Source organism: Colius striatus, chromosome 9, assembly GCF_028858725.1.
Source record: "Colius striatus isolate bColStr4 chromosome 9, bColStr4.1.hap1, whole genome shotgun sequence".
Classification (NCBI taxonomy): Eukaryota; Metazoa; Chordata; class Aves; order Coliiformes; family Coliidae; genus Colius; species Colius striatus.
The window spans coordinates 33,600,202-33,612,447 of NC_084767.1; the positions used below are offsets into that span (position 1 = coordinate 33,600,202).

Here is a 12,246-nt window from a genome sequence, read left to right on the forward strand (position 1 = left end):
ACCACACTAAAAGCTCCAGAGAATATAATTCAGGAACAGAATCAGCCAGCATGAGGATGAATAAGATCTCCTAATAAGACCTTTTCAACATTGCAAATGTTTTCTACAGTTCTATGAATATCTCTACAATTTCAGGTCAAAGCTTCTCCATATTCAGTCATATGAAAACCTAACACACAAATGCTGCTTCTGCCTCTCTCCACACACTGAATGTATGGAGGAATCAGGAGAGACTAGTCCCATGTGCCATTCTTGGCTAGGATTGGGAATATTTGCACATTTTTCAGACTGTGGCCAGTCTTCTCACTGTGGAAGAAAAATATCCTTGCACTGATTTTGCTGAAAATGGTAATTTTGTGTTGGCAGCTGATGGTCACGCAGACTCAGAGAAGCCAGTGGCTCTTTTCCCACTGCATGTATGAAGAGAGTGTAAAAACAGTTCTCTTCGAAAGAGGGTCAAGGATGACAAGGAACCACAGAAGCGGAAAACCCAGGGAGTGGTCTGGATTCAATTTTGTCCTGTTTTATTGTAAATTTACTCTTGTGGTTACAAAATCAAGTCATCTATGGCAATAAATTGTGAAGCATGAACTTAAAGGGACTCAACACAACAGTAGAGAAACAAGTTAATTTGCAGGAGACTGCGCTACGGTACTCAGGGCGTGTGCATAGAGGGAAGGTGGAACAGACAGAAAACCTACAGAACTTCATGGCCATTTCCATCACCTGACACAGGCCAGGCTGTAGTCAGGGGGTGTGAAAGGCAAAAACTATTACCTCCAATCACAAAAAAAATATTATGTACAATCCATTAGCCTCTAGATAAACTAAGGAGCATTGGGGCAGAGGTAAATCTCAACCTAAAGCAGTTGTCCAACTGTGCTACCTAAGGCTTGTAATACTGTCAGAAAGTTCACCTCTCAGTCTCATTCATAACTGAGTATATTTTATGAAAGGCCAAACACAAATCACTGCATTCCTGGACCAGGCACTTCTTTAAATTAAAAATAAATAAATATTAAAAAAAAAAAAGAGGAGAAAGTCACATTTCAGTTCTCCTTCTGCTATCAGTAGCTTCAGTATCTACAAACCAACAGTTTTATATCCCCTCAGAGAAGTCATCCTGCCCTGAAATAGATACAGTCACACTGTAGATACACTAGCAATGGCTAAGAGACTTAAATCCTCCTTGTCCTGAATTTGCAAAGACTAGATTTACTTTAAAATGTATTCTAGATACACAATTCTCAGTGATCTATCTGGCATAGAGTGTCTCCCAGTCTGACATTCTAACTGGAGGCCAGCAGCAGCTCTACAAGCTGCGATACCCAGTTTAGTTCTTTGTTTTAAAATACATCCTGAAGTAATGTGTAAGTAGGTTATGGCACCACATTGATGCTGCTCCCTCTTCACTACTTGATTCTGAAACTGATGCATTTCGCAAGTTCAAGCAGCCAAATTCTAGCACAGTGTTGAAAAAATTCTCAGTGGAAAAAAAACCCCAAAACTCTAAGCCTCTTCCTGAAAAGGCAGTGCAAGGCTGATTACGCTCCTCTGAAATCAAAGTCAAAATTTCCATTCTTATCAAAGATTAAAATCTGAATCACTTAACTAGTTGAAACAAAATGTAAGTTCTGTGAGAGAGATACTTTTCCTCCTGTTGAACATACTATCTTAGCACTTTTGATGGGGCTATTAGTGCCTTAACAAAAGGTTAAACTCAGAAAAACGTTGAGGCTGAGATATCAGTTGTGCAAATTGCATTTTGGCAAGACAGAAAAAGTAGGTGAATGCAAACTGATGAGGGGGATGCTGCAACATCTTTTATCATCCTGCCAGGTGCTTTCCTTGTCACACAAACATTTTTCTACCTTTACAGCAAGAAGTTATACTTATTCTCCACACTCGTCATTTAATGTCTCAGTACAAACCGGATCTCAAACACTAGAACTGATGCTGCACATATCACTCATGGATAGCATGAAGGAGGATTCTTGCTTGTGATGACTTTCCTGCTCCTTCCTGTGCATGCTTTCTGGGATATTGGTACAAGAAACAGATTTTGCAAAAACATCTCTGAACTCAATGACACATTGTAATTGACGATAAGCTGCAATCAGTACCTTAAAAATACAGAGCAAAGAGCAGGTTACCAAATCTGCCTTTGTTAATTCATTCTCATGCCTCTCGCTGTAGCATCTGGAATCTTAATACCAAACCTATTTTACTAAAAACCAACAGAAATCCAACTTATTTGCAAGTAAATCTCACTGCAAGGAAGTTCCATCTGCTCTGCCCTCTATTCCACACTAGAAAGTTAAGCTATTATGTCTCCAGTCAATTTATCGCCTCAAACTCCTGTGTTTCCTGATGTTATCTGAAAATAAATTAGCATACTTTCAGTACATTGGAATTAGAAGAAAAAATATCTGCAGCCAAAAGTCAACATGCTCTTTACACACTGATATATACCATGCCTTGCTCCTAGATGCCTATATTACAACTCCAGCTCACTACAGGGCCCTTACAGAAGGGCAACGCAAGTTACTCACTGCTCATTGTCATTCCAGTTGAAGAACCTACAGCAATACTCAGAGAGCAGGAGACCAAGTGTTCATAATGAAGTCTCACATGCAATGCTACAGCAATGCAAGCCAGCCTTACTCCAACCCTGAAACTCCTCAGTTTTTTTCCCTGATGCCCAATCAGTCAGAACTACTGTCATCCTCACTCCCCTATGCATAAGGCTTAGATCCCTTTCACACTGAACGTCCATGTGTTTGCTCTCCCAGCTGTACAGAGATGCGTCAGTGAATGATGCTGTGTAGCTCATGGTAGATGACATATGGCACTGATTTTCACATGGAGCGAACAAGGGGTAATCCAAGGGCTAAAATGGAAACAGTTTGTTTCCTTAAAGGACGAGCAAAATGCTGGAATGCACACAGAACACTGATAGTGATCACAAATAATACAAAAGACTTTCACTCTTTGATGTTAATTCACTTGACTAACTTATAAGCAGCACTTTCGTACTTCTCACAGAGCTTTGACCCCATATAAGTAGCATCTGCAAAAATTGCTAGGGGAGCATAAACCAAGATCTACACAGAGGCTTTTATAAGGGCACTCATACACAGCAAGAATTCCTTCTAATCCATGGAAGAAAACAGTGAAAAACTGTTCCCACGATTACCCAGAAGAACAGAACGGTTAGCAGTGATCGATACCCTTGTGTAACACACATTTTTAAAACAAATCAGAGTTGGGATTTAAGTTCCACTGTTACTTTCACAGAAAAGCTGAAAGGTACACCAAAGACTTTGTGAACATAGTTGCAATTTTTTGCTGAGATTCTTCCAAGTAGCAGAAAAATTAAGAAGAAACTAAATATGTATCAGAGAGACCTCTGTCCAAATGCACACTTTCTCCTTCTTGCACATTTAATCTATAGTTTTGTTTCACCAGGGAGCAATCTATTCTTAAAAATAAAGGAAATAAAAGCAGAATTTTCATTCAAGAAGTGAAAACTCTGGATGATCTGTTGCATAAAACATTCATTTTTACAAAAAACTTGAAGCCGGTTAACAGTATTACCAACCTGCAGTCTTGCAGCTCCCTGGAAAACATTTTCAGTCGTAAGATTTGCAAGTAAAAGCTGTAAATTTCTAATACCTAACTAGAAGGACAAGACAGAGCAGGCATTAAGAAGTCCTGCACTGTTTCTTTTGTTCATTTGCAAATAATGCTTTGTTCAGTGCACGCTTTAAATTAAGCAATAAATGTGATATTATCAGCACTGAACTTCTATGCATTGTCCACTTCCACATAGGCTTGGGACTTAAAGCAGAAAAGGATACAGAAAACTGAGGAGGAGGCTAAACTATTTCAGCCATCAATCCTTCCAGCCATTAAATAGGGAGCAGAGCTTGTGTATCCAATAACTATAATATAAAGATCAACCAATAAGAAGAGGCACTGAGAAAATTCATGTCTTTTTAGATTAAAATCTGTTTCCATCAGCACAAGTTTTGAGCCCCATCTAGGTGTTATTTAATTTAATCTAATTGGAACAATTTCCAAACATCAGCTTGATTAATTACAACAGCATACTGTTATGGAAAGACTTACTGTACAGAGGTTGTCTAGCAGGGAATTAATAAAGAAGACAGTTCTTAGCCCTGAGTAACATGAGGTTTTAAGACTTCCCAGATTTCTAGTGGGAATACTTCACAACACAAGCATGTTTTCTTCTGGGAGTGAAATCCACCAAAATTATTAAAAACTGAGATCAAATGGTGGTGTCAAACCCAAAGGAAATCATTCTACAGTGGAGAGATTTTTATCAAATGAAGAAAGTGGAAAACAAAGTTTGTGTTGTTGCTGTTGTGCTTTGGGTTTTTAGGTTTTGGTTTTTGGTTGCTGTTTTTTTAAACAAAACACACACATGCACACAGAGTAATCTTCCTCAAAGACAAAGCAAATTTCTATGGTTGAGAGTTCAGAAACGAGGACAATTATTTCAAAATTCATAAACTGCTGAAAACTCTTCATTACTGTATACAGAAAACATCTTCCCTAGCAGAGACAGTAACGTGGGTCATTCTATAATCTAGTCTATCCAATACAGAGGGGAAAAAAGAAACAGCAAAAGCGGAGTCCATGAATGTTTATTCCCATGCACAACTTGAAACACTGAATTATAGGCAACTTCAGCTGGACTTCTAAGATGAAATCCTTACCATGTGACAGAGACTAGGAAGATCAATTAGCAAACCATGAATTCTCTTAAGGAAATTATCTAGATAAAAAATCCGTATAGTTAACAATAAAGCATGCTTCCACAACTGGCAATAACCACAGGAAGCAATCGAACTTCAAATATTTCCTAAATCTAATCTGCCTCTGGTTTCTCTTTGGGTTAGAGCCCTTTATTCAGTAAAAGCAGTGAAGGGAAAACAGTCCATTTATTTATGTTTCTTTGTGCTGCAATAAAGTTGATCTTAGGTATATGAATTTGGTATTTAACTCTATTTCCCTTTCTTTTAAACAAATTTGGAAAATGGACCAAAACTGAGAAAAGCATTTTAAAAGGCAGAAATCAGCATCCATGCAGCACAGGAGTAGTTTGCCGGTTCTCCTCCTTACATCTTGCATCTCAAATTAAAAAGGCAGAAACCAATTACGTTTGACAGCTTTCAGTTACGCAGAAATACCTGAATTTCCATATCAAAGATGGCCATCCTACAGCAACATAAATCCGTAATTTCTGTTCTCAAAAACTTACCACCACCAAGGAAAAAAAAAAAAAGGGGGGGGGATAAAAAGTGAACCTTCAAAGCTTCAGCATGCCACTTCTTCAAAATCCTGAAGTGGCTGGAAATGAAAACCTATTGCATTTAGCACTAATAATCAAGAGGTTTCTATTCAAGATTTGACTAGCTGAACAAACAGAATCACAGAATCATTTTGGTTGGAAAAAACCTTTAAGATCACATACATACAACAAGAGAATATAAATTCATCATGAGAAAAGATGAATTGCATTCCAAAACATTTTCTTCTAAGAGGAAGGACATCAAATAGTATTTAAAAAAACTGGTGTTTGTTCTGAATCTCAACATAATTTTTATTTACAGTGTAGCTGTAGCTGGTGGTGCTGTGAGTTACTCCCCAGGAAATACTACAGAGTCCAGTAGAGTTCTACAGATACAGGATATGCAGCAATACGCTGAAGAGGCACAACTGTACCATTTGCACAGTGCAACACACATACATGACTATTCACACTCAAGAGGAAGCAGGTTTGAAGCACATCCCAGGTTCAGCCCATGCTCATGAAATTCAGCGATGGGGTGGAAGTGACAGAGCTCACATATTTCAGCAAGGGTTAGTCATGTCCATTAAGGCTCACTTTCAAGCTACCTCATAAATTATAAATATAATTAAATCAGAATATAAGTTGTTGGTACTTATTTACAATAAATGCTTGGTTTGGGTAAATGGACTGTGTTTCAGCTTTTTACGTATCAGGCACCAGCTTACAACAGTCTCATTATGAGGCTGAGAATTCTTCCACTGTAAATCTTTTTTAATGGGGACTGAAGAAATGACTTGGTAGTTGTTTGTCACTAACCACTCAGAACCACGTGAAGAAAGCTGTGTGGGCACACTGACAGGCAGCCAGCAGGAAATCTTTATGTCAAATATAGGAGACGAATCAGGATTTTTGCAACCATACCATCCTATGCAAAGCGAAAGTGTCAAGCACCTCATTATAGCAAAAGGTTTTGTTTAAAAACAAGGACCTTACTTTCTGCTAATCCTCTGCTCTCCAATATGTTCTAGAGAAAATATGATATCTGATGTTGCATACAACCAGCAATGTCATGCTGTTGAACTCCTACTCTTCATGGGTTTATAAGCTCATAGCAAATAATTTGTTCCAGGATGCAACTGGGTAAAGAAAAGCTCAGTCCGCAGATGATTTTAATACAACCTTAGCCAAAGAAACAAACTCACGTTAAATAACACTACATTGTAGAATTTTTCTTCTTAGGAGAGCCAGAGGAAGTAAAACTGAAGACAGTATCTTTCTCCTCCTCCTCCTCTGTTATTTTTTCTGGCTTTATGTATTCAATAGATGTGTAGGCAGGAAATGCATTTCTACATATTATACCTTAGCCAATGGTGAAGGCAAACCACAAGATATTATTTACATCCTTCTTCAGCTTCCAGTCCTTTCTGTGGCTTCAGTCTGCTAACCATCACAACTACACCAGATCTCAGGAAATCTTATAAAGAAGTCACTAACATCTCTGCAGATGTCCCTCGCTTCTGACAGCTTAACCAGCCAAAGAATCCTTCTCCTAGCTAAAGTAACAGTTTTACTGCTTAACACAAAATATTCCAGGCCACTATCCCACCACAGAAACACATTATGAAACTCATAACTTGATTTGATAATACTTGAGTTTCTCAAAGAAATAGTGTATAAGAAAAACCATATTCAGAGCATGTGCTGAGCCGAACCAAAAAACGAGAGATACAAAGTGTTTACCTCTAAGGCGGCCTCTCCTGCCTTGTGTCTGGGACAGAAGTGTTACTCACGGGAGGTGAGGCCCTTTGTTAGTCAAAGCGGATCAGCTGCTTCTGGTAACTTACTCCATTTTTGTTAAACCTGTTGCACTAACTTAACCCAAACTTTGAATCTGTCTCACTGCTTGGATTCAAAGGGCATGAAAGGGAAGAGCCACTGGAGCTTTATGCCACTCAAACCACGGACAGCACTTGGGGCAGCCAGGAGGCTGAGGTACTTAAACAGGAGAATAAAGAGGTTTTTGGTTTGTGGGACTGCTTTCTCTTGTTTTTCTCCCAACTACGTAAAAAAAAGAAAAAAAAAAATCGCCTAAGGGGCCAAGACTCTTTATGCCAATTTCCACCCAGAATTAATTTTAATGACCAACATTTTTAAACCCTGAAAAACTGGAACCACTAATAAGCCCTTAACTTTGGTGGTTCTAGCAGATGTCACCATACTATATAATTTTTGAGGGGAAAAAAAAAAAAAGATATTATAGCAAAAGCATTTTAATGAAGGTTCTATTAACTAGTCTCCTGGTACTGGGATAAGTCCTCTGGAATGTAACAGAAATGCTTTTGTAGCTGGTTTGAGGTTTTATTTCTGGAGAAGAGTTGTGTACAACACTTAGGCCTGATTTGAGATCTCCACTGGGACCCACCAGCAAATTCTTTTTTCCTTCATGTCCACTCCTCTGTGAACCACCCACTGGCAAGAAAAATAAGAAATTGTATCAACCCTCCTTCATGTTACCAGATAAACAGCTGACTGAGGGTCTAATGCAACTACTACACCTTAACCCGTTTCCAAGACCAATTGCAGTCTGTAAGACAAGATGAATGGATCTGTAACCATTGTAATCGTTGTCTCATTCCCTCCTGTCCTTTAGATACTGGTAGCATTAGAAAAATCTCATTTCTAAGGGACAATGTCAACAGATATGGCATAATTGGTTACAGGCAAAAGTTACAAGTATACACGCAATAGGACAATCCACATTAAACACTGTCTCAAAATAAACGTCATCAAACACAACAGTCACTAATGGAGTCCTTCATTCTGCTTCACTTTTTCAGCAAAGGTTCAGCTACTGCTAGATGGCATTACTAGATGGCATTTTTCTAGTATAAGGAGACCACAGAAATCTTTGTCAGATCCTCAGAGGGAAAATGGAGAAAAGAAAAACTACCAAGAAACAGTGGGAGCTACTCCATCATCCCATCCTCTAGAAAGGAGATAACTTCCCCATCTCCCTTTTCACCAGTTAATACGCAGTCTTCAGACAGCCTGCACCCATGGCCCATTATTGGTCAGGAACTGCCATCTGAGCCTTGACCTTTATTTAAAACTCCAATCTTACACACTCCACACCCCTACAGAAAGAGAACAGCTTCAGAGTGGTATTCTCTCATTTTCCTTCTTTTTCAAGGACAGACCAAGAGTTGGGGGGGAAGCACTCCACATTTTCACAAAGATGAGATCACATATTTATCAACTATCCATTTGAATATTATTATTTTAGGAATTATTATTTATCAGTCAGCAGGTCACATTAATTTAACAGTTTTTAATAACTACCACATCTTTAGCAAATAAGTCATGAGGTCAAGGAACACAAGATAACAGATACATCCCTCTTTCTCAGGTATGCAGAGTACACTTACTTTGTTCAGCCAATTAGAGATATTTTGAGGAGAGTGAAAAGAACCTACCGGCTTACCTACTGTGTATGGATTCACTTGTTAAGAGTCAGAAATCCATGCTTTTGGGACTCAACAGGATGAATTGCAACAACATTACGTACAGAGAGCTCCACCAGAGAATCACAGATACTTCTGCTGGTGCAAATGCATGTGCTTACTGAGAGGTGTTAGCCAAAGAAAGCAGATTATATCTGCTCTCCAAAGGCTAAACTGGCTCCTGGTTCACTTTCAGATGCCACTCCAAATGTTGACTTATAAAGCTGTATGGTGCATGACTAGAGCCAAGGCTACTGTAGAACAGATCTCTCATTCCACATATGTCACAGCAGAAAGGACATTTCTGCTTCCAGCTCTCAGACTGAACTTCAGAGAAAATGGAGAGCCAAGTTTGGGCCTTCAACTGCTCTTAGGTCCCTTTTCAAGAGGAACACAGCTGTAGTGCTGCCCAGCACAGGGCTTTGGTTTTAATCAGAGGACTGAGATGATGAGATAGCTAGAGGGTCGCAGAAGAGTCAATCCTAGGCAGCAATGGCTTAAGAGACCATGTATTGGCATACATGTCCACAGATTTGGAGAGACACAAAAAAAAAACCCAAAAAACCCACAACATAAAGGAGCACAGCTTTTTATATTATACGAGAAAGTAGTGTTTTAACTCCTTTCTACCTGTCCTTAGCATTTTCTGAGCTCATCTGTTTGGTAGGTTAATACAACACCGTGTTCATATTAATCAAGAAGGCTCAAACCAATGCCAGAAACATCACATTCATTATTATGCCAATCCCAGACATTTAGATAATGCCTAACTTGAGCTTTACTGTCAAGCAGTATGCCTACTTAGTGCATACTTGCTCATAGGAGCCCATATGAAGTCTACCATCCAGACTCCTAGCTTGAGCAACAAACTCTACTTTAAAAAAAAAAAAAAGCCCACATTTCTGTTACTCTGCATTTTCTCTAAGTCTAAAAATTGGTAGAGTGTATGACAGGTCCACCTCATTTTTCTTAATGATGTTTTTATTATTCTTTCACTCAATTAAAACAGAAATGGATATTGCATCTTCTGACTGTATAATTGTTATTGTAATCTGTTTTCGATCAGTGCTTGGGAAATGGGTCCAAAACAACATAAACTATCCACAGTCTTAGAATACAAGTCATTTTCTTTTACTACAATACTTAAAGAGTCATCTATCATGTTGCTCTGCTAGTATGTTTGTATTACGGCAAAAAAAGTTATTTCTAAGTTGGGAAAAGACATTATGAAAATCACCTTTTACTCCAAAGTATTGTATAACTCGTAATTTATAACTACATTTCTTAATAACCAATCAAAATAATAAGGCTGGAAATTGTACACATCTAATTTTAATATATAAATAATGGAAATGCACATAAACCAAAATATGCTCAAAATATGAATTTATATTACTCTTGAAAAAGTCTTGTTATAATTTTGAAAATGACATGATTCGTTTCCAATATATGCCTGTCAGATAAATTTATGACAAAACACTCCCTGTGAGTTTAGATTATCAAGATGGTAAATACTTCTATGTGACTTTCCCCACTTATCTGAAGTTTTCATCCAAATGCAGACAAAGTCAGCAACTTCTAGGGAGTGAAATGTCGGCAATACACAAGTAAAGACAGACTCAGCTGCTTCTCAACATTATACAAATAGAATAGAACAGCTCAGAAAGAGAAAGAGAGAAAGCAGCCTTGTGGCTGTATGTAGGAATACAAATCACAGGTTTTGATGCAAGAAACTCCCCTCAAGACATTTCTTGCCAGATTTAGTACTTTTGAAAAGATTTGTTGTTAATAGAGTGTCTCTCCATCTCAGCGTGTGTCTTTGGGGAACAAATAAGAAGGGAGTATATTTAAGTGTGAGATATTTCTGCTGCACTCTGAAAATGTAGTGGGTGTACGGTATGTCAAGAGATGCTGCAGCTTCACATAAAATACAGTCTAATAGGTTATTTTTATTAATTTTTTTGGAGGAGTTTTTTTTACCTTACTGACATTGCAACTGGCAAGGTACAGATGTGCTCAGTTTAATATCACATGTCTGTATGATAAACGGACATCAGTTAAGCAAAAATGATTGACAATTTTTACTACTAGTCAGGTAATTTTCTATTTAGAAAACAAGTCATATGCTCAAACTCTCATCTAGAGCTATCTGACACTTTTCTTCAAGTTCTTTCCATTCTGTTCATACAGCTTCTACAAATAACTACAAACTTCTCTTTTTCCTAACATTGCTGCATTTAACATCAATAATCATTCTGCGTTTGTGAGGAAATCTAAAATATATCTTGAGTTCAGACACAAGATCTCAGCCCTGGCATCCAGCTTAAGATATTAGCAATGCAGGGCTCACACTTCATCTTTTAAGCAACCTCGTAAATTATTTGTGTAGCCTTATTCCAAGCTGAAATGCCTTCTGGAAGGAGGTTTCACATAAGTCCTTAGATATTAGCAACACCAATGTTTACATCTTTAAAATCAGAGTAAAAATTATGCTTTAAAAAAAAGGCAAAACAAACAACAAGAAAGCTTTCACACATTGTTTCACAATGTCAGCAACCTTAAATTGTTAATAGACAAATGCTGATATCTTGGTATATTTTATATATATACATACATAGTGCATACATGTTCAGAGGATACCAGCAAATCTAGTACAGATATTCTAAAAAAATATCTAGTCCTGGTATTTAAAAAGTAAAAAGAAAAAAACCAAACCTTAAAGTACTAGTTGATGGGGGTCTTCAAGTTTTCTAAAATAAAGGATACAAAATTGTAAATATGAAATATTTTTCCCATACTAATATGTATACCAATGTCAATGAAGACAGGGACAAAGTACACACCACAGCTGTAGTATGTGCTTTTGTACAAAGCACAGGAACTCTGGAAAAAAAATCCTTACTACGGAACTGCAATAATATGGACAACATGACTTGCTGGCTGAAAATATTTCATGCATCAATGTAGTCAACACTTATGAACAGCCGCAAGAACCTCATCTAGATATGCTAACAATTCCCCCTGAATGAAACAGTAAAGTGCATTTTTCTCTCTTTCATACCACTAATCAATGTAAACTCATTTGTATGTAACTCCACAGCAGAGACATCACTGATGAGCATTCTGCAACAAGTACAAAGCTTGTTGGAGGGTTTTTGGTTTTGTTTATTTTTATTATGGCTAGAGGCTAGAAAATATTTCTCCAAGCCATCAAATACTCAGCTGCCTTTTGTCTGCTGTGACTATTTCTCACATCTGCATTAGTGATACACGTCACCATGGGGACCAACGCATCTGACCCAGGACATTTTGTACAGTAGGAACCAATTACCACAAGACAATTTTTTTCAAAGCTAGGAAGGGCTTCAGTTCCCTGTTCAACACATTGAGCTGGTTTCAAACTCACTTTGAGCTTCAAAAGGAGAG

General features: G+C 37.9%; 1 protein-coding gene across 1 annotated transcript in view; it reads right to left on the reverse strand.

Moving 5' to 3' along the window:
- SATB2 (SATB homeobox 2) overlaps window positions 1-12,246 on the reverse strand; it is a 127,839-nt gene that overhangs the window by 108,258 nt on the left and 7,335 nt on the right. The gene's annotated exons all lie outside the window — the stretch shown is intronic.